This window comes from Pomacea canaliculata, linkage group LG6 (genome assembly GCF_003073045.1).
Source record: "Pomacea canaliculata isolate SZHN2017 linkage group LG6, ASM307304v1, whole genome shotgun sequence".
NCBI classification, from domain to species: Eukaryota; Metazoa; Mollusca; class Gastropoda; order Architaenioglossa; family Ampullariidae; genus Pomacea; species Pomacea canaliculata.
This window is the reverse complement of record NC_037595.1, coordinates 19,537,477-19,560,410: the sequence shown is the minus strand read 5'-3', so window position 1 is coordinate 19,560,410 and position 22,934 is coordinate 19,537,477. Positions and strand designations below refer to the sequence as shown.

The 22,934-nt window shown below is 37.5% G+C and overlaps 1 long non-coding RNA gene across 5 annotated transcripts in view; it reads right to left on the bottom strand.

Annotated features, from left to right (window-relative positions):
• Window positions 1-1,508: 1,508 nt before the first annotated feature.
• Window positions 1,509-22,934, bottom strand: part of LOC112565693 — a 40,339-nt gene continuing 18,913 nt past the window's right edge. Inside the window, exons 1-6 of one of the 5 annotated variants that reach the window (XR_003099471.1) lie at window positions 18,405-19,158; window positions 16,316-18,006; window positions 14,634-14,709; window positions 10,795-10,960; window positions 9,971-10,277; window positions 1,509-5,801 (exon numbers count right to left, since the gene is read on the bottom strand). This is a non-coding gene — a long non-coding RNA (uncharacterized LOC112565693). Of the gene's footprint in view, window positions 5,802-9,970; window positions 10,278-10,794; window positions 10,961-14,587; window positions 14,710-16,315; window positions 18,007-18,404; window positions 19,159-22,934 lie in introns of those variants that run through there. The other 4 variants (XR_003099474.1, XR_003099473.1, XR_003099475.1 and 1 more) reach the window with 4 other exon arrangements.

Genomic DNA, 22,934 nt, shown 5'->3' with positions numbered 1-22,934 from the left:
TTGTTACATTTGCTGTGAGTGTTGCAACTTATGTCATATTTACCAGCTCTGCAGGAGTCATTATAATAGCTTTCCCGATAGTACTGGGTACTGGGTACTCGCACTCAGGGTTACCCCCACACCACCACCACCACCACCACCACCACCCACCACCACACCACCACCACCACTACAATTCCATGCTGACACGTACATCAGCGCCTGATGATAACAACGTAATCTTTCACAACTTCTTCTTGTTTCTAATCACCCCTAGGGGAGCTTAGAGGCGTTTTCACAACCTGTGTCACAATAAATAATCCGCAAACTCTTTTTTTGTTGCTCTTGGCAATTATTTTGAATTAAAGCGGGTTTACTGACGAGTCCGATTTTATTTAGAATACTATTGACTGAGCTGTCTCATTACTGACGAAAAAAGTCGAGTGGACGAGCTGATTGACAGAGACAGATTGACAGCGAAGTATGAAAACTTTATGATGCTATGACTGATACAATCTAATCACAAACACACCGTTACAAAAACTGCATGTCCGTTGGTTACCGAAAGAAAATGCATCATTTTATTTCTTCTCATTTTCCTTCCAGTCATTTTCTTGATTTAAGAACATCCAGTTTGTATGTGACTGTTAGTTCTAATGGTTCTGTGTGACGGCGATAGCCACGACAGTGCGAATGTCAAGTCACGAGGTGCTTTTGTTTGGAAAAGGGAGAGGGGGTCGGAGAAAGAAATCTTGCTACTGCTGGTTATTGCTAAAGGTTAAGAACAAAGAGATGTCTCGATATTAATGTAAAGTATTATTTACGATACATACACGCTTATATTTAATCTTGTGAAAAGTCATATTTTGTGTACAAATCTATTAAAATGTAGTCTTTAGACTGATAAAGTGTGTGTGTTAATGATAGATTAATTATATGTCTGTGAGTACTGAAATATGAGATATACGTTGGCTGAATTACGATTTGAAGTCATTGACAAAATGATGATGGCGAAAAATAGAGAAGTAACCGAGTCTGTATCGCTAATAATTCTTCTACATCAATATCACACAGATCATGAATAGGCGTAAACTCTACGATAGCCTCACTTTGTATTCTCTTGTGACTCTCTTACTGACCTACGAAACGTACATTGAATGTAATGTGCAAATATTTTTATTAGGCAGAAGTGCGTGTGTCTACAAGAATGATAGGTCCTACGCTCAACAAACTAGCTGAAAGTGTAAATTTTTATTCCATTTTTTATGTTTAAGGCTACTTGCTGATGATTTGCTTAATTTGGACTACTCCTGTCTCTTTCCAAATAACTGAACATTCAGGTCTCACACACACACACACATTCACAAAGCTGAAAACAATCTTTGTCAACGACCAAATACGTTAATCATATAATCATTGTACGAAAACTCTCCATGAGTAAAGATGTGTACTGCAAAAGAAAAAGTTCCAATTTTAAGCATCTGATTGACAAGACCTCATGCCGTTACAAATCAAACCAAAAAAATAGGTGTGAATATTGTGCAACACTCTTTATTAACAATTATATTAGCCGTAATACAATTCCCCCAAAACACATCTCAAAACCAATGATATCTTAAGCATATCCTCAACACTAAAGCATTCTGTGTACAATTATTTATGTATATGTCTATAAAAAAACAGGTGTCTGCAGGATGTATGCACGTATGTGTGCGGACATGATCATGTATGTGTGAGTGCATGTATGTCTGTACGTTATATATATATACGTGTGTGTGTGTGAGGTTTGCGCGTTAACCTGTCTTGAATTTTTTTAATACGTTTTAAAGTACGAAATACAGTGAAGCTACATTTTGTAGTAGAATTCCATGCAAACAAAATTCACAAAAACAAGATAAATGTATGTACACTTCGAAATTCAAACTATTATGACTCCCTTTAACACCTACAATTGTGAGTTTATCTTTAATAGTTACTGTCACGCTTCCTTCATCATATAAAATGATTCTATGTTGTTTTATGCAATGAGCGTAATTTCTTCTCAACAGCTATACTGGATTTTTGTGTTACCATATTCCCGACAAATACTGATGATTGTTGTGGATTACTTTAGAAACAAGTCCTTTAATATAGGTGCAGTATGTAAATACATTATTAAGGATAGTGCTTTTATCGTCCAGCATCTCCATCAAAACAGGTGGCATTCTGCGCTGACCAAAGGCACGAAAAGTGAAGGTTACCAAAAACTAACAATAACATGTCATTATACAAAACGCATTCAGCCACGAAGTCACAGGTTAGAGAATACAAGTAATGAAAGTTAAAGTAAAACATTAAGGGTTCAAGAATACATGTAGCTAATACGAAAACATGATCTAGAATGTGGTAATTCACAATAAATGACCAAAGATCAAGCTTAATGTTGTTAGTCATAATTTTTTTACGTTTTTGAAACATCATATAGACGAGCAAATGGAAGCCAAACAAACAATATTTAAAACGCACACAAATTAAACTAAGGGAAAGCAAACATAAACTAGATATATTATTAATAAAAGCAATTCTACCACAAAAATATACATATTTTTAAGCTCATGTATATACTTTTACTTAATTAGAATAACATATTTGTAATACTGAGTTTAAATTATAGGGCATGAGTCATGTGTGATACTTGGTGTGTCTGAGTAGAGTGTAATACTTCACACGTTGTACTGTTTCGTAAAATATATTCAGATGGTAGAAATATCTACAAATTATTTTACATCCATTAGACAAGTTTATCTTCTTCCGTCTTTTACCACTACCTGCTATTCTGACACACAGAAATGTCTGACAAAAAAGAAAATAAAGTTGAGCCCTGATAAAACAGATGCCCTGCTCCTTGGCATCAGGCAGTGTCTTCCTGCTTTTTCCATACCGCGCCTGTCTGTGTTTCGCTCTTATAGAATCAAATTATGTTGTTTACGTTTGCTTATTCACAACAATGCATTTACTAGATGCAGCAGTAACAACTAAGCAGAATATAAATGTCAAAAGCATGCACCAAACATAATAGTCTATTCCATTATCGGGTGATAAAAATAATGAACTACTGTTTGCATTGTCAATAATCAAATACTTATTAAATCTTTTAAAATTATAACACTGAAAAATTAATATCTTTGTGTCTAGCGGGCCTTACCTTGAATCTTGTTTCTCACGCTGAAGATTTTCATGACTTTGCTTCGAAGTTCGTTTCCCATGAAACTGTGTCACTATTTATATTTCTTTCCCCCCTACCCCCACACACACCCAAACTTCCCCAAATTTTGATTTCTGAGAACGCGGTTTCTGAAAAACTGATTCCAATAAGTGGAGCGTGTAATTAGGCCTTGAGTAAACATTCTAGCTACAGATGTTTCGCGCATGCAATAACCTGATTCTTTTCAGCCAGCAGAGGCTTGGTAGCGACTTTGTTGTTTTTATTGACTTTTGACATGCAAGCGCACAATCATTAATTTATCTTTGTGTCCGACGAAAATACATTACCTCAAATATCTATTTCTTACGAACCTGGTAACCTGGTCAATATTTATGTCAAAGTGACAAGCTGCACACAGGGAAGCCGTTGTTTTGCGATTACATCTTTTTCATTTCGAGGTGTGCCTTAAAATTTTCTATTTTCTATCGATGCTGCAATATTTGAATGAACTGTTTTAAATGAGGTAATCTCACATTTGTTCAACATGTATTTTTTACGTTTCAGATGCCAGAAATAAATTTTTTCTTACTTTTAATTATTATTACACAATGCACACAAGTACAACACAAACAATTGCATGCAGAATAATTCAACATTTAAGCAATCTACATACACGTAAACAACATAATATACACACAAGGTAATAGAAATAACAAGTAACAAGGTAATCCATCTGCTACAGTATAGGCAAACTTACACAAATCAAATAAAGTTTTAACATTTGCTGTATGCTGCAGTTGTCTCGAGGCTCCCCTAAGTTACTTTAACGTCCCCGCTTTTATATAAATAATAATATTATTTAAGAAATGATACGACTACACGGGAGCCACTGTTTCCGAAAGGATATCTCTGAGCCATTGGTAAATGCCGTATATTGCTCCCCAATATATCGTGACTTTTAAAATGGCTTAAACTTATTCACCGTTGGTATTGTCTTCAGAAATCTGCATCTATAAATAAAAAAATTTTGCTAGAAGAATAAGAAAGTACAAAGGTTTGCCATCCCTTCAGTTCTACGAATACCAAACGAAACAATTTCTTCATAGATCCTAATTTCCTCTGAATAGTTCTGGTTATTTAACATATCCCATAGTTGATCTCAAAAGTGTTTACTCAATGGACACTAACATTACCATTCTATATAATAGTACCTGATCGAGGAATCTGCTCTTTTGGTGTAATGTAGCCAGCTTTGGAACACCTTCTCCTAACTACACCAAACTGGCAAGAGACAGGTGTTGTCTGTTTTAACAAATTAAAGCTGGCGTGCAGTTGCAGATAGAATTTACAGTAATATATACTGTGCAGAAGACTTTCATAAATTCGAGTAGCTTATAGACCACATTGCTAGGTAGATAGATGAATTTAGCAAGAGTCCTTACTATCACCGCTTGTGTTAGTGTGCTTAATTAAGCTCTCAGAGTTAAGTGATCACCACTCTGCTCGCGCTCACTGGGTGACCGCTCTTGAATTCTGCAAAGCTACAATAACGTCTTGACATTGTCTTTCAATTCTGTTAAGTTCCAGGTTTGTCAGTTTTTCTACATCGTCGACACCAAGACCATTGAACGCCATCTTTTTGGTCAAAACCAAAGCTATCGCATTTCGTGTACAGTCAATGAGAACCTCAAAGATGATAACCTGTGTGTCGTACAGGTTGAACTCCTCAGCAGCATTCTGAATCATCTGATAAATATTTTCAGGCATAGCTATCGGGATAGCCATACCTTTCACAATGCTATCAAAAGCATTTTGTAGTATGTGGCAACAAATAAGTTTCACAACATTTTTACTTCCTGTGATACTTGACTTCTTGCTGCCAACTTGATCCCCTGATGTTGTGCGTACTTGCATATGCCATTGTAACCGAATCCAGTTTTCGTGCTCCATGTGAAAGAAGACTACCGTTAGGTTATACTGTACAACAATTTCTAATGGATTCGGTATACATCAAGGGATTTTACACTAATACACGAAAATTTTGTCTATATGTCTCTTCCATAGTGATGCAATTCGCTTTTTTATGTTTTCTACTCCATTTTCTTCATCGTGGAGCGTCTATAAAACTAGTTCTTCTGCAATTTTCTGTTTTGTGTCTCCACACTGAATATGTTTTAGAGGTCAGCAATCTATATTTTTGCACAAAACACTGAGTTTTCTGTTCTTAAGCTCTTTATTGAAATTCATTCACCACACTTTTGACGTTATTGTTCTCTACTCCGGCGTCGTAATGGTAGTGTTGGGAGTGCTCTTGGCGCTCACCTTGGGGGTTGTCTGTCGAGCTATAGACTTTAAAGCCATGGCTAAACTTCTTCAGCTGACCATCCTCTATCACCTGAGACTTGTATCCCGTGTACTCTGAGCCGTCTTTCTTTACTATAGAGATCGTTTCTTCGCATTCAAATTTAGAATGAACTTGTGGGGGATCCTCTCGGTGCTCTTCTGGATGAACTCCATTAGAAACCTTTTCTTTTCCCAACTTCGACAAAGTACACCAACAGTCGGTTAAGAATTTTGGTATGTTAGGCATTCTGAAGATGAATCTGCAGATATACGCTATCATAAACACCAGCAGGCTCTGAAAAGAAAGCAACAAATGTTATATACATACTACTTTTTTATGAAATTTAAATATGAACGGCCACCAACTTAGGTATTTATAATTATATATAATGTGTGTGGGCAAAACACACACACACATGTATTTCTGTTAAATGTTCTATATAAAACTATTTCTAGATATGTAAAAACATTACACAAGTATAACAAAATGATTTCTCCAGCCTTATGCACAGATAAAATTACAGATAATGCTTTGCTCTTGAAATGCGATAGTTTCTCATTTAGTGATGTAAAGTACCTGACAATTTTAATATATGTTACCGTCTAGTGTGTTTTAAATAAAGAAAGTACACGTAGACGGCCATGTGCCGTGCGAAACATGTTTGGGTGAAGAAATAAATAACCTTTTTATGTAGTACAAAACTAAAATACACAAAAAAAGATTTTTCAGCACATCCTTGCAATGTTAAATAGGAATACTTAGCACAATATTCCTAGACAATATTTATCTGATAACAGGTAGAAGAAGCTATAGTGTTCAGTATCGTCAGTATACAGACAGGTACAGTAGGTGTAAATGGAACTGGAGACAAAAAAACAGCAAATCAAAAGTTAGGTTCGTTATTAACGGTGACAGCAAAGCAACTAAAAATGTCAGTAACCTCTAGTACACGGAAAAAAATCTATCCAAATATGTAGCTGAAATCTGCGACAGAAGTACAACAGCAAAAGCCGTTTTGCCTAGGTCGAATAGGATTTAACACTGCAGCACCATTAGGTTTGATGCTATGTATCTACTGTGCAAGTCCCTCAAAGTTTCCATTCAGGTTTTCTGGTGCGAGATGTGTATTCTCCTTGCAAACATGTAAAAAAAAATACTGAAGCTTTTGAGACTAAGCATCGGATGAAATAAAATTCCTATCTGAAGCATAAGACTAATGACTATGTATGTGTCACGGTTACCTTCTTAGTGGGCCCTAAGAGATTCTTCGATCAACAGAATGTGGCGTGGGTATAAATCTCTCTTAATCTCTTGCCGCAGCGCAACACCCTAGAAACGTCCTAGAAAATACCCTTGGCAGAGTATGAAGTCAAGGCGGACAAACAAAAGACTTTTTTAACAATGCTAAAGGAATGAACAGACCTTACCTTGCTAGACCTGCTTGCTACTGTCGTGAAAAAATAGTTTATCCACTTGGTTATTAAAAGCTAAAGAGTCTTGATGATGTATACCGGACCTTCCTCCACATTAAATCAAGGCGATACGTTCCATAGGAACATTTTCGGACGAAGGCAAGAGCGCTTCCTTCATATGGCCCAGTAGGGTATCCATATTGCAGTCAATAAGACTTAGGGCGGTGAATTTCTCACCGACTTCAAGAGGAGACGAGAAAAGCAATCTTAAGGTCTTAAAGATTGAAACCCAGGGTCCACAAAACAAGGTTGTGGTCACTGTTAATTTCACATCCTAATATGCCCTTCCTTTCACCTGGTTGATGCTTAATTTGGCAGCAAGATGAAGTCGATGTGATTGCAAATCGACCCATCAGGAGAATGCAAGATAACCAGTCGTGTTCCTTTGTCAGTTGTTTTCAAAAGTCAAGCTCCGTTCATTTGCCTTACTAAGCGCGAAACGGCTATATTTGTCGACTCATGCTTGGGCTGACCTACGCATTGAAATTCCCAATCACCGCGAGAATTTCCTTCTTTGGTACCTGTTGAATAGACTTCTTCAAGTGTTCGAATAATAGTTCCACCTTGGATGATAGTCATGTTGTGAGGCGATTCGGACCTATATCAGCCTCCTTGAGATGGGGGACCAACTGAAAGCCGACTCCACCCGTTTGCATACAATAAATCTAACCATGTGCTCGTGCTTGACGTCCTCTCTGCTAAAATAATACGGTGATGATCACCTGTTTTCTTTGGGGAGTTTTCTCCCTCTCTGCAAAACCAACAAGGCGGCAGGGCCTTGTTACGTTTGGCAAGGAAAACAGACCTGTTTAGGAGCAGCAGCAGGAGATGCGACCATTCAGGAAGTGGATTGATCTCGTGCCATTTAGTGAGGGGGAAGTCACAAACCTGGTATTGCTTGATTTCGTGTGGCATCAAAGAAGTTAGGGGGGGTACGGGTATCACAGACCTTTGAGATCGAGCTAGGGCATCGCAGACATGTTGTTACTCAGTCTCATGTATCTTAAACGTTACTTGCCCCTCTAAGAACCTAGTTCAAACGCCTGAATGATCCGCGAACTCATTAACAGATTAGAGTATCGTTTGTCATCGGAATTAACTAAACAAATTGCTCCAACAGTTAAGAGGGGAGGGATTGGTGTTTTACGCCGTGCCAGCAACTGAGGCTATATTACGGTAAGCAGCCAGCCCTGTAAACAGATGTCACGTGCAGAGAAAGAACAGCCCGAGACGAGAAATGAACTCTAGGCAGCCAACCTTCACTGTATTGGTGACAGGCGCTAACCGTTGCGCCACCGGACCGCTCTCCAACAGTTAAGAACGGCGATACACCACCGTCTTCCGAATAAAGAAAGAGCTATCAATCTGTCAATCCTTAAAGTGTCCGGACCGGATGAGTTTTTAATATCTGGATTAAAATTAAGCCGCATTTATGCATCCTTCTTATAACCAGTTTCTAGTAAACGCCAAAAGAATGACCTAAAGCGTGGTCGTCAGGGACTGTTTGATAGAAAAAGAGACTGGTTTAAAAGCTATTGTGGGAAAATCACCAAGATGGTGCTGATGTAGAAAGGCGCAAAAAAGGTTTTACAAAAGCACTTAGATGAAACACCATGTCAGAGATGCTGTCAAGTTTATCAAAATATGAAAGTAATTACTATGTTTGAAGGCTAATTTCCGTGAACAGTTTTGGTTTTTGTATTTTTTAATTCCTTGTATAGTAGTTACTCTCATATATGCCTATTTAGTATTATTTCTCACGAACAATTGTGTGAATGTCTTCAAGTGGCATATTCGCTAATAAATGGATGATTTTCGGCATTCCCAATGCAACCATCTAATCAGAAGCGAGTACATTGAATATTTTTTAAAGTGCTGAAAATATAGCAAACAATTCTTGTCTAGATGTGATAAAATTGTGCATTGTATTTCTTTGAATAAAAGACGACGGAAGAGTACATGATATAAATTATGCATTACATTAAAACAACTTAAATCCATTTTAAGCTCTAGATATGTAATTTCTTTTATACCTTTTACGTATGGCCTCTTCCATATTATGTAAGTAATGTAAATAAAAGGATTTATAAAATTACAAATTAAATAATACTTGTTTGTGAAATAAATTTTGAAATATATTTGCAGTATTAATAGACCCATTATTATGCTAGCATTCAATTTCTGTAGCCAAGTTCTAAAGATAATCATTTCCTAGATCCTCTTGATACAGATGATTTGCAACTTATTTGAGTCGGAGCGTTTTTCCCAGACGAAAATCTAAGCATCTTGTAATCTAGACTACTTGGATTCTGAACGAACACAGCAGACGTTCTCTCTTTTGACAACGACGACTTCTGTCGGCCTTGGTCTCGACGCCTACATCTTACACATAGTGCAAGTTCTAGTCATGTAGTCAACCCTAGTGTCATGTTGAGAAAAGTCTTGCAATGTGATCCTTTCATTACTTCACTTCTTACATTTGCATATATGGCATTGGTCAACCCCTCACCTAGCATCCTTCATCCAGTCATCAAGTAGTTAGCACGGACAAGAGGGAGACCACACCTACTGACTTTCTGCCCGCTGCAGATGGCTGGATAGCCAGGGGACTAATCCTGCCCCCGTGTCATGCAGCTAGGTGTGAGAGAAAACTCAAGTGTTACTCTCTTCCTGGATGTCATTAACACTTTTTTTTTAGCAAGATGCACTTGGCTTGCTGTAGCCATCTAATTAAGGTTGTCTTCTTCAAATAAAATCTCTCTAAGCTGACATATGCGCCTCCTTTCTTAAGTAAGCTAAACAACAAAATGAGTTTGCGTGAGTCATAATGTCAGTTCGGAAACAATATAAAGCTATATACTCTTTCTATACCAGAAAATCCGCTTCATTTTTATTGTATTTTGTTGTTGTTGTTGTTGTTGTTGTTGTTGTTGTTTGTTTTGGGTCAAAAAAGAACTGTTAAATTGCTTAGTATATAAGGAATTAACTAACCTCCATTTGCCATGTTTTCAGTGTTCTTGATGTCGTCGGGACGTTACCCAGGATCGTGTTATTCTCTCAAACTTACTGTCGAAGACAAAGCTATCTTCATTTGTTTTACTTCCTGCTTTGATTTTTCGTCTACAACTTTCTTGATCACATCACGGTCTGCTTCGATTGAATACTTGCATGACTTGTTATATTTTTCCCCACAAGTCTCAACTGTTACAGATTCTTCACTGATCATTTTACATACTTGCGGCGGAGGCTGTTGTGGTGGTGGTGATGAATTTCCCATTTCATCTAAATCGTGGGTGCCCTAAGACAATAAACAAAGCAAGTTGAGGAAACTGGAGATATCTGAAATTTGAGATTACACCCTTCGTATCCTCACTGATCACACAACTAAACTTTCAAGTGATCTTACGAAAATAAAAGAAATAAATTGCAAAGAACTAAACACACTAAAAGGAAACATTTTCTTTCACATAATGTAATATGAAAATGAAATAAAGACATTAATATCTCCCCTAAGACCACAAATATTACATATTCCATGAAGTTTTTATGACTGTTAAAGACGACACTGTTTTCACTTAGTATGTGAAATTGAAAGCGGTGAGTTTTGTCGGTGCTTGCTAAGTAGACAATTGTAAGAGCATCAGTAAACTGATATTAAAATCATCAAAGCGCCTCTTTCTTCTTCGAAAGCTGAAATCTTTCTCTGTCTCCCAGAAATTTCTTTACCTCTTTTATAGATCCCACCTAGAGAGCGTACTGTCCTTCTAGTTTATGTTTTTATATCAGTTCATTGGTAAAGAACAAGAACAGCTTACATCTTGTTTTGTCCACCTGCTCCAAAGTCACTGCGACAGCCTGGATTGGTATTCAGACTGCATAACATGCAGAAACTTCTGAAAGTGTCACAAATCCTTCTTGAAGACAGGCATTTCCTGTCCTGAAAATTTTTCCAACTCTCATCGGACCGACGATTCTGTGTACCTGCAAGCACAGTCAAAAAATTGAAGCTATCATTCCTTGTTTCAGCTGTGTAACTTTTAAATGTTACTGTGTAAGAATGAATGCAGCTGTCTGAAATGTGAACGCATGAGTCTGTTTAGCGGATATTGATATGTTGTGATATTGCTTTGTGCTTCTATATCCAAATGCCTCGATATGCCCTCTAGTATAAATAAAGTGTTATAAGGCTGTATACCATATTTCAACAATTCATTGGATGGAGTTAGAAAAAGAGGGGATGTATGGATAAATGATGTGATGAATGCTGATGTGTGAAATCGTTAGAGTATTTTGGTAGAAGGGTGTATTCCCACGAGACATTAAGAGACGTAGAGCTTCTGATCTCTCCGTCACTACTAGACTGTCTGAACTAAACTATGGCAGAAAATTCTGCTCATGAATCCAGCTCAATCTCTTTTATTCATAAACCCAGTCATTCATAACTTGAGCATCCCAAGACGGGCCACGGCTTCATACAGATCGCTGCTATTTAAACGTCCCAGAACCTCCAGCTGTCTCAATGCGAGAAACAACTGGAACTTTGTTGCCCATTGTAAGAAAAGGTGTTTAAAATGCTTCTCATCAATCTGCCTGCAGAAGGGTTGCCCGATAGTGTCAATGGAAGCAATTAACACTCGCTTTGTTATGACTAGTCAGAACAAATAGACACAGGGCAGGATCAGACTCTTTATACTGTCAAATCTCGAGACAGCCTATCCGTACCTGACCCTCTCGTAAGGTCTCAGCCACCTTACATCAGGGCAAGGTACTTAGGTCTCTTGTATATCCAATTACTAACCCTTTTTAAGCTAGGCATTTTCTTCTCACCATAATAGTGCGAAAATATATAAATCTATAGTTTCTTCTAGGTGGAAGTCGAGGCACGTATGTCACACCAAAGAGCCACAAGAGCAACTCATCGAAAGGAGAAAATCTACCTTGGAGTAATAACTTAATTTATATGTAAATGTTCGTCTAAACAGTATGCACTAATATGCAGGAAAAAAACAAAACATTATGGCGCAAAGGTAGTATAAGACGCTAAAAGGTTGAGCAACTTAGGAACTATGAGAAAAGCATGATAGATAAAACTACAAACATAGATGGAGACTAGCTAGCAAAAAGGCCTAGCAAAAATAGTGCTAACAAAAAGGAAGTATGTTTTCTTTTTTTTTTTTTAATACTTGATGCTTTCTGTATAAACGAGTTGTTGTATAGATAAGAAAGGTATTTAAGGTAATGAATTTCATTCTTCTTCAGATCATCGAGATAAGATAACACACAGCCAACACAAACTGAGAAGCATTAATATTCTTTTTATTAATCTTTAGTCACTAAAATAACTAAAGTATTCATAAGTAGGTCTGAAGAATACGTCTATCTAATAAGAAATTCGGCTTTTGTACTTAGTAGCCTCTATTGCGATACCAGCGGATGCCAACTTAACAGTGATCATTCCGGCTCGCTATGCGAAACATGGTCTGTTCTTTCATACTGTACTAAGTAATCTCCAGAGCAGATTCGGTAAACGCAAACGTTTTCATGTTTGGGGAAAAGAATGGTTGCAAAGCTGAAACTAAAGGAATTTGGAATTGCTTGGATGATTTCGGAGTGGTCAACCGACTCCGTATGCCCGTGGCTAATTGACTTAAAATGGAAAAACTCACACTATAAAGATTGACAGATTGATATCTCTTTCTTAAGAAGGTGTATCTGTGACGTCCTTAAAAGTCTGGAAAAGACGTTCAAATGAACATAAGGCTACTTTTTTGAGGAAGGCTAACCTGTTGATATGAGTATCATTCTTCAATCATATCGGTTTATGCAATAAAAAAAATGATGGTTGACATTACTATGTACCTTAAGGACAGTTCAGGCCTAGAAGTATCCAACTGTTATCCTTTCATGGATTTCAAAAAGATAACCAGATCAATTTGCCTGGTACAATCCAGGCGAAGCAGGTCGTTCAGAGTAGGGAGAGGCCAGACTAAGAATGTGCATGCTGGCCCTCTCCAGGATGATGGGTTTTGCTTTGGGCTAACATAACACACTCATGCGTAAAAAAATTCGCTTATATGGGTTTACAGAAGCCCCAAGTTAGTACCACAAGGGCCTGGGTCAGAGAGAGAAGATTCCGCGACTCTGAAAGAGCTGTGCACACAGGTATATATATGGTGCTGGTGAAGCCTTAGGGACTCAGCTTGAAGACTCATCTTTTGACGAGGAGAGGGAGGCAAGAACCAGGATATGGGCGGACCTGGAAACAGCAGAACCCTCTACGCAAGGTGTGCAAGTCAGCTCAAGTGCGCAAGAGAAATGAAGAAAATACACAGCAGGGTTGCTCGATCAGGGTATGAGAAACCAGGTAGGAGATTATAGGGAAGTGCCAGACTAGACTATAAATGGAGTTCAGGAGAAACCCTCCCAGCCCTCCGCACTGAAGACAGAAATACTCAAGAGGTATATCAGAAAAATATGGAAATGTAAGCAGCGAAAAGGCTGGATGGATAGCCCCAGAAACATTAAAGGTAAGAACTGGAAACAGCAGCAAACATATTTACAGCCCGCTCCTGCCACGAGAAATCTTGAAACAAGATCTAGTACCAACAGCCTGGAAACTAGGGTCCACTGGTCAAGTTGTACCTAAGAAAGGAGATCTCTCTTAGTTCAACAATTGGCGGGGTATCATGCTGCTGTCTATCCCCAGCAAAGTCCTAACAAGAGAAATACTAGAAAGTCTGAAGAAGGCATTAGACAAGAGACCAGAACAAGCAGGGTTTCGCCAGGATAGGTCATGCATTGCCACCCTCCGTATCATCATTGAACAGTGCGCATGATGTATTGGAGATTTAGAGGAGTTGTGCAATCTAGAGAGCGTTTTCCTGCCTTTGTATACTACCTTGTGGAATCTTGAAAGGCTTTGACAGCGTAGACAGGGACGTCAATCTGGGAGCTGATGAGTGTTTTGATGAAGCTTCTCGTTTAAAGCACTATTCTGTGAGATGCCAAAGTAACGATGGCCAAGTCCTTTTCGGCCTGCGGGCCATATCCATTTCGGACAGCTCGTTGTCGCGGGCCACTTCACCGTAAAAACACAAAGGAAAAAAAATAGAGCAGATACATTTTTTTAGAAAAAGTTGTATTTACCATTAATTAGTAGTAATTATTGGGATATTTGAAGTTTTGTTTTCCGAACCAACTTCTAAGTGTAAGGAGCAGAGTGTGGTCCGTGGAGATAGGTTTCGTAGTGAGCGAGACACCAAGTCCGGAGGCACTGAATCGAAATGTTCGTCCCATCGAAAAAAATTGGAAACGCCCTATGTGGGGGATAAATACTTCTTCTTCCTTTTTTCGTTTTTTAAGGTCTTTCTTTATTACTAACATGCCGATTTCCCTCACTGTGGGCAGAAGTTTCGCGGGCCGGATGGCACCGCGTCGTGGGCCGGATATGGCCCGCGGGCCGTAGGTTGTGCATCCCTGCTTTAGAGGGTAGAGTTGTCACGCTTATATAGTGTATGTATGGTAGGGTATTGCATTTTGGTAGCGCTAGTTTGGTGGCATGTGTGCATGAAACCCAAGCATGTGACTACAATACGTCCTAGAGCACACCTCGCATCATGAGAGGATACACCTTGCTGATTATTCCCGTACAGACCTTGGTACAGGTAACACGTCAGCACTGTAAGTGAGCGCTGGGAATCAAGTAGTAGACGCTTCCTTCCCAAGGTAACCTTGTAACGATTTAAAACAAATGTCACAACAGCTAATTTAATAATATAATAATAATAATAATATTATTTATATTATTATTATTATTATTATTATTATTATATTATTATATTATTATATTATTATTATTATATTATTATTATTATAATATAGCGCAAATTCATGGCGCTTTACAAATGATAGCTAATTGAAGAGGAACGAAAAGAGAAGGGGGAAAACGCGTGGAAACGGGAATAACAGGTAATTGTAGTGGCATATGATTATTAATAACTGAACGAACATGGTACTCCGTTATTCAACAAGTGCATGAAATTAAAATAAATGCATAAATTATGGGAACAAAAATCTTGGATAAAGAGAAAAAAGGAAGGACCAGATTTGTGTGACCGGCCTGACGACATATTTCACTATAAAAGATTTAGAGTTTGCATATACAATTGTCTGTCATCGGAGAAATCATTAGAAAGAACAAATGAAGAATGATGAGGATGAACCTCTGCAGGTTACACAAGCTGTAGAGAGTAATTTTCTGCCTCGAGTCACCAAGAATTTTAGCAACAAAGCACTTGCTTCATCTCACTGTCTACATGCACAACAAGAAACTGGACTGAGACGAAAATGGGGTAGTGGAAGGAAGGACTGTTAGTCAACGGATCAACTGAAGCCGTAGAAGTAAAATAAAATGTCACAATCGAAAAACATACTCAAGCTCATCCCTAGGATCACGACAGGTCAAACAATGGACTATACAATCAAAATTATCTGATAAAATCACGAAATCCAATTAAATCTGGAGAACTAGTCCCCTCATGCTGGTATGATTTATGCATTTGCAAGTGCTCTGTGCATACCTGTTCTGAAGTGATGTAAATTTGCAATATTTTGCATACGAATTTAGGAAGTTAACTTGATGGTCTTTGGGTTTTGTCGGGTTGTGTATTGAGATGTGTGTCGTTAATAAACTTCCTTTAATAAAACGGGTAATTGAGGTATTTTAGTTCTTTTTTCGCATTTGTTAAAATGTGCCTGACTGGGATAAGCAGACGACAGAATGAAGTGACCTCATGCTACATCCACAGCTCTGAATTGTGGTTTACCATTTTTCTGTTGACCGTTGGCTGTTACTTTATAACAAAGCTATGTTTAATCTGCCTGGTTTTCGCTATTTTTAATGTGAACAAGTGTCAGACTAATCGAAATTGTGTGAAGCTAATTATTCGTCGTCAACAAGATGCTTGAAAAGTTTGAACAATCAATCAAGACTAACGGAACCATGGTGTATCCCCATCAAATTCTCTATCATGTCTTGGCTGCTCACTTTTTCCCTCCCCTGCTTTTTCGATACCGCGCCTGTCTGTGTTTCGCTCTTATAGAATCAAATTATGTTGTTTACGTTTGCTTATTCACAACAATGCATTTACTAGATGCAACAGTAATAACGAAGCAGAATATAAATGTCAAAAGCATGCACCAAACATAATAGTCTATTCCATTATCGGGTGATAAAAATAATGAACTACTGTTTGCATTGTCAATAATCAAATACTTATTAAATCTTTTAAAATATAACACTGAAAATTGAATATCTTTTGTTCTAGCGGACCTTACCTTGAATCTTGTTTCTCACGCTGAAGATTTTCATGACTTTGCTTCGAAGTTCGTTTCCGATGAAACTGTGTCACTATTTATATTTCTTTCCCCCCTACCCCCACACACACCCAAACTTCCCCAAATTTTGATTTCTGAGAACGCGGTTTCTGAGAACGCGGTTTCTGAAAAACTGATTCCAATAAGTGGAGCGTGTAATTAGGCCTTGAGTAAACATTCTAGCTACAGATGTTTCGCGCAGGCAATAACCTGATTGTTTTCAGCCAGCAGAGGCTTGGTAGCGACTTTGTTGTTTTTATTGACTTTTGACATGCAAGCGCACAATCATTAATTTATCTTTGTGTCCGACGAAAATATTTTACCTCAAATATCTATTTCTTACGAAGTTACTAAGGCAAAGATTGAGGCTGCACGCCCGTTCTACTCACACAATTTCTGAAAACAAACTTGCTTGTCAACAAAGTCAACTGTTGTTCAACGTCTTGTCATGGTTCTCTTTTCATTATTGCATGCCTTCTTTCTTTACTTATACTGAAGCTTGTGTGATTATGGACACACGCACGTACGAACAGACGCACTCACCCAGGCACATTCGACATTCACGATATACCTTCACCACCTACTCACTGCGTGAACATGTGAAAAAGAGAAAATCGCAATAGTTGTATTTGTTCCATCGGTGCCCAAGCAGGTACTTGCGCGGGCATGACTATATTCAAAACGAAATAGGAGACCGTCGTGAGTCTCTTAGCTCCGAAGTATTGCGTTGTGTGGAGTTTACTTACACATTTTGGAATTTTGGCTAAGTGTGAGTAAGGTACAGAAAAAAAGTGTTCAAAATAAGTACTTGTAATAGCCTGCCGAGTCTTCTGTGAGTATGTTGAAGCTCAAGTAACATTTTGTTTTAAACAATAAGAAAACATTATTGGCACAACCAATTTATACGAGCCTAAAAATGCCCCCTGCAATAAGTCAAAACCAAAGGTAATACTCCTAAAGAAAAACTCTGTGACTGCTTAGTAAACAAGGATATTTTGAAATAAAAAATGGTTTTTTTGTGTTTTGAATCCGTGTGCTTGTTGTTTATTGCTAGATAAAAGCAATATATATATATATGTGTGTATGCACAAAATGTCTTTCTGAAGGTTATCACGATTGATTTCTTAAGCTATTGTTGTAGTATAGTCTTTTACCCGGTTCTGTAGCAACAATACTTGTTGACGTTTGACCGCAATACTGAAGATTTACAAAACATGCTAAAAGGAAGTTACCTCCCGATATCTCGTTGTCTTTTGTCTTATCGCCGTCCAGTTGGCATCCATCACAAATGGCATACGAAATAGCTACCGTTAATAATAATAATAATAATAATCATCATCATCATAACAATAATCATAACAATAATCATAACAATTAATAACAATAATAACAATAATAATCGTTACTGAATACGGATTTAGTCACTATATTTAACGCTTCTGTGTGTGAAAAGCAGTTGGTCCATACAAAGTGCTGAAAAATAGAACGGTAATATCATAAACACCAAATTAAGATCTTGACATTTTATGTATTTATTAAAAAAAAAGAGTTTGCAGAGGATTATTATTCCTACTCACCGCCTAAAAATATCAGACTCTGTGTGTGTGTGTGCGAAGGTCCAGATTTTAATATAGTGGAGCCCATTCTCCTACCTGAAAGTGTTGTAGTGATTTAATGCCACTCGTCAATTTGTCATACACGTTCACATGATTACATAGTCATCCGGACATAACGCCTTCATTCGTTCTCAGTAAAGACAGCTAGACTTCCCTCTCGCAGGCTTTAGTGTAAGCTTTTATTATTAAAAGAAGTGTTACAACACTCGCTGCGTAAAAACTCAAGGATAAAAAGTAAGATTTGATGTCTCAACTCATTTACATTTAAGGATTACTCCTTATAACTACATGATACTTCTAACTCTGCATATTGTACCACTAGAAGTTTCCTTTAGTTCCCAATAAATAGTCAGCAGCGTATGAAGACAAATACGAATTAGGCCGTATTCACAATGTCACTGTCGAGCAACACTTATACATGAAACCGTACTCACGACACAGTTGTAGTCATTAGGGACTGACGTTCTCCGAGTTCACAAATATATATTTTCCCACGAGTATCACATACAAAGAAGCCACCTCTTCGGGACAGATGTTGTGACCAAAGACACTGCCTCTTAGAGACGGGCGACCACATCCTCTTTTTCTGAATAATGCAGACTCCTGGGCTCGCAATATCAAATACATTGAAGCCTGCTTATTTGACAAAGCCTTCACAGTTTGCATTTTCTGGGTTTGTTTCAACAATGATTTGTTGCTCCTATTAATAAGTTATCAAAGTTATTTACGTGGAATAAAATACTAAAGTTCGAATACATTCTACAAAATCCGAGATACAAAGAAGTGTGGTTACTTAGAAGACATAGACTTCACTCCTTCACACGCAGTGTTTCAGCACTTGCCGTCTCTGTGGGAAGTGAAGCACTGGCCGGTAACGGTTATTTATATTAACAGAGTTTGAGATTGAGTGCTAGTGCGACGAGTATGGGAGTGGGTGGCACCATGGAAAGGTGCGCTCTACGTCATTGGTTGAGCAAAGGCCAGGCCAGGGATCTGTAAAGATCCATACAAACTTCCTGCCAAGAGTAAAGGTACACGCCGCGACGTAGGCAAGTGTATACAAGACGTAGTCACATGTAGGGTAGTCGGCTTCCCTGACGTATTAGAGATTCGGATTTGCTGCCATCCTTACTACAGATTATTATGTGTTTCCTTAAAAGACCAGTGTGTTAAACAAAATTATATCCAAGGGTGAAAAGTATTTTAAAGCAGTAACGCTACGCTGGAATTAGACCGTGTACTCCTTAACACATTACTGGCCACATGACAAATTTCTGAAGATTATCTAGCCATAAATAAAAGCCATAAAAAAGACAAGATAAAGAAAAAAAATCCAGGGAAAAATTACATAATATTATTTTCCTTTTCCCCACATCTTTTCTTAGCAGATGTACACACACGTGTAAGTGTATACGTTCGACCAAGAATCAAATGAAAGATCCTCGAGTTAATCTAAGCTAAATATGGACGATGACCTCATCTTGCAATGAGGAGATGGGTTTGAGAAAAGATAGGGAAATGAGCGGTGACCTCTATTTTCTGTTTTCTGAAGAAGACAAAGAAAGTCTGAACTCTACACAATAATCTCGTCGTTTGTCCAATTTACCCAAAAGTTCTCTTTGTGTACCGCGCAGTCTTTAGGAAATCATCTTGCAGGTAAAGATGTACTGCCTCAGTACATCATATATGTTTTGTCAGTTAATAATAATTCGGGGAAGATATAGTTGAAAGCAAACAAAGTTTTCATTCGTTTTTGACAAAACATTAGCTAAGTGCAAGCAATGATGGTGGTAACATGGTTTGAATGAAGCTCCATTCAACAGAATGCAGCAGAAGCAATGTTTTCATTTTCTTGCCACGAGCCACCGACTTTTCACGGTGATACTAGAGTAAAGAGACCCCACACCATTTCTGCATAAAGTCTACTCACGACATTTCTCAAAAAGTCTACTCACGACATTTCTCAGAAAGTCTACTCACGACATTTCTCAGAAAGTCTACTCATACTTGTCAGCAGCGATCAATCGAAGAACGCCTTTCCGTGTACCTTTTCATTTGTAGAGCATGTGCGGCCATGCATATACAGAGAATAACTGAAGTGGGACGACGGTTGTGTTTACTGAAGGCTGTTTACGTTGTAGCAGTCAACTTTTTCAGAAACTGGGAAATTCTTTACCCACGTTTTGGAAAACAATTTCTGTTTTGAAGAACAATCACTAAAAGCTCACCGAAGTAGCATTACTTTTCTGTCCAGATATATCCAGAACGCTTTTCTGGTTTAGGTTAGCTATGTATGATCAGCAAAACAACCAGACCCCATGAAGCTTCACTTGCCGCAACCTAATCTGCCAAAGCAATTATAAACCATCTAGCAAGGCACTAATTTTTAGAAGTAGAATATTTTCTACATATTATTCAACTCATTATAATAAATAAACCAGAAGTTTGTGCAGAGGTGAAATATGAATTGTTTTCATTTTCTCTCTCTTTCACACACACACACAAGTATGTAAATGAATATATAGAAAAGGCAACTATGGAGTTGGAGTTAAAGAAAATGTTTGTAGTGTTTGTTTAATGATTGTGTTTATGATTTACGGAGTTATATTAATATGTCCGTTATTTTTAAAAAAACTGCTAGATTTGAAGAACCACATTACATATAGTACTTGTATAATCAACCACTCAGTTCATCACATCTGGTAAAAAAAAAAGCGGCATTAAATCATTCTACCTTTCGCCAGAAAAACATGACAAAATCTGGGCTGGTGAATAAACCGTCATTGCCATTGCTGGCATAGAAAGCTGAGCCAGACAATCTATAGGAGAAAAATGCTGTCATTTGAATTGTTATTCTTTAATTAATTGTATATGTTGGGAATAATGAAGTAAGAAGAGTTTATAATTCCATTAAATGCTAATAAAAATATTCATCAATCATAATCTTGTTTTGTGTTGTATTTGCTGCTTAGCGAATGGAGTCTCTAATTAGACCTCTTTCACTGTCTCAATTTCTATTTTCGTGTGTGTGGGTGGGTGGTGGGTGGGTGTGAGTGTGAGAGAGATTACGAATAGTTAGTTATTAATAGCAATAAAAAAATTGACTGATTGACATAGCGTTTTACCCAGCCACCAAATGTTGTACGAAAAGACAATACACATAGCTGATCTCATAATCAGAGTTGATTGTAATCCTTGTTAGTGTAACACAGAAATGCTGAAAATAGGAGGAATGTCATCAACATGTGTGTGGTTTACAACCCTCGTAAGCCATCGTCGTCTAAGTCACAGTTACAGAGGTCAAAGGTGATACTTTTCTGAGGAAGAAGGTACTTCTCGGAAGTCTGCTCCAGGTCCACAAATGCCTTTAATATGTCATGTGGTAACTTTAATGGGAAGTAAACATCGCCCCATTTAGGGTCTACGGCGGCTTGTTGACCAAAAAAAAAACTTTCACAATTTCTGAATTTCTTGTGATGCCTCATTTTTAAATTAATATGATTTTTCCCAACAAATGTTTCTTAGTAACTGTGGTTAACTTATTTGAGCAGTTTTCATAACAATTAATCTGTGAGAACTATCTGTTATATCGAAAATGTCGGTTGGTAAGGGTAGATAAGGTATGGGAATGCTTTTAAGACATTTGAGGTCTTTTCATTCAAAACAAACTGACCAATGACAGAAAGTCATACTTAGGAAAGAAAGACAACTCTCTTTATTGAAAAGTAAACCACTCAAAATAAAAATTCTAATTAACAATCGGAAATAACAGAAACTAACTGAAGTTTAGGTATACATAGGGACATTAAACTTCATAAGCCAAAAACACCACACGTTGTCAAAACATACCTTTAATATTTCTTTTGATATCTGTAATGTATAATTACTTGAACACGTGCGTATTAGGTGAATGTGAGTGCATTCACATACCTGCTCGTGTGTATGTTTGTGCGCGCGTGTGCGGTGTAATAAGATATAAAGGATACCGTAAATCTACATCAAAAGCTGCTGAGTATATTTTTGTCGTCAGCTTATTAAGATGCGCGTGCATGTGTGCATGAGTGTTAGTGAGAGTAGCTTTTTGTGCATATAGCATCAAAAGACGTTTTGCATTCAGAAATCCTATCAAGAAGTCTTACGAAACAAAGCAGTCCGTATAAAGAAACAAAGCAAATCTTTGTGCAAAAGGGAATAAACAAAAACATGATGCTTGATAGTGAAAATTATTAACTTGTCATGCAGAACATTTATTTGAACCTTGGGTGTTTGTAATTCTTTAGGGAGTTGCTTATATGCGTGTTTGCTTGGTACAAATTCTCAGCTCTCAAAATCAGAAAACGCACCGTGCATGAAGGTAAGAACTAATGATACAAAATATCTTTGAATTTGAGAATTTGCTTGCATTTAAATAGTTCACCTATAAAAGTGTAAATATAATGAACTCTACAATATTATCAAACAGAAAAGAATAAAATAGCATTCACTACTAGAACCAAAACTCCAGTATACGATATGTGTCTTCCCCCCCCCCCTTTATATGAGGCGAAATTTACAAAAGGAAATAAGAAATCAGTCTGAAACATCTAATTTTCGATAATCACCATATCAAAGCACAAAAGCTATTCACAAGTCTAGTAAATGTCAGCTGAATTTAACAATTTATAATACTACAGAAAAAGTATCAAAGTAAGCTATAATGTATTAGCAGCTAAATTCTATTACTCAGGGATACATTTCAACCAATAAATAACATAAATATTTTTGCTGCTGAAATTTCTTTGTGTTTGTGAACGTGTGTGAGTATGTATACATACATTTTGTCAAATATAGATATATTTAAGTATGTACGTACGTGTGTGTGTGTGATTGCAGTTGCGTTTTTTAACATTTATTGTAGCATATCTCACATCAGTACACATATTCACATGTATAAGTATATCACATAAAATGCATAACAATTGCAT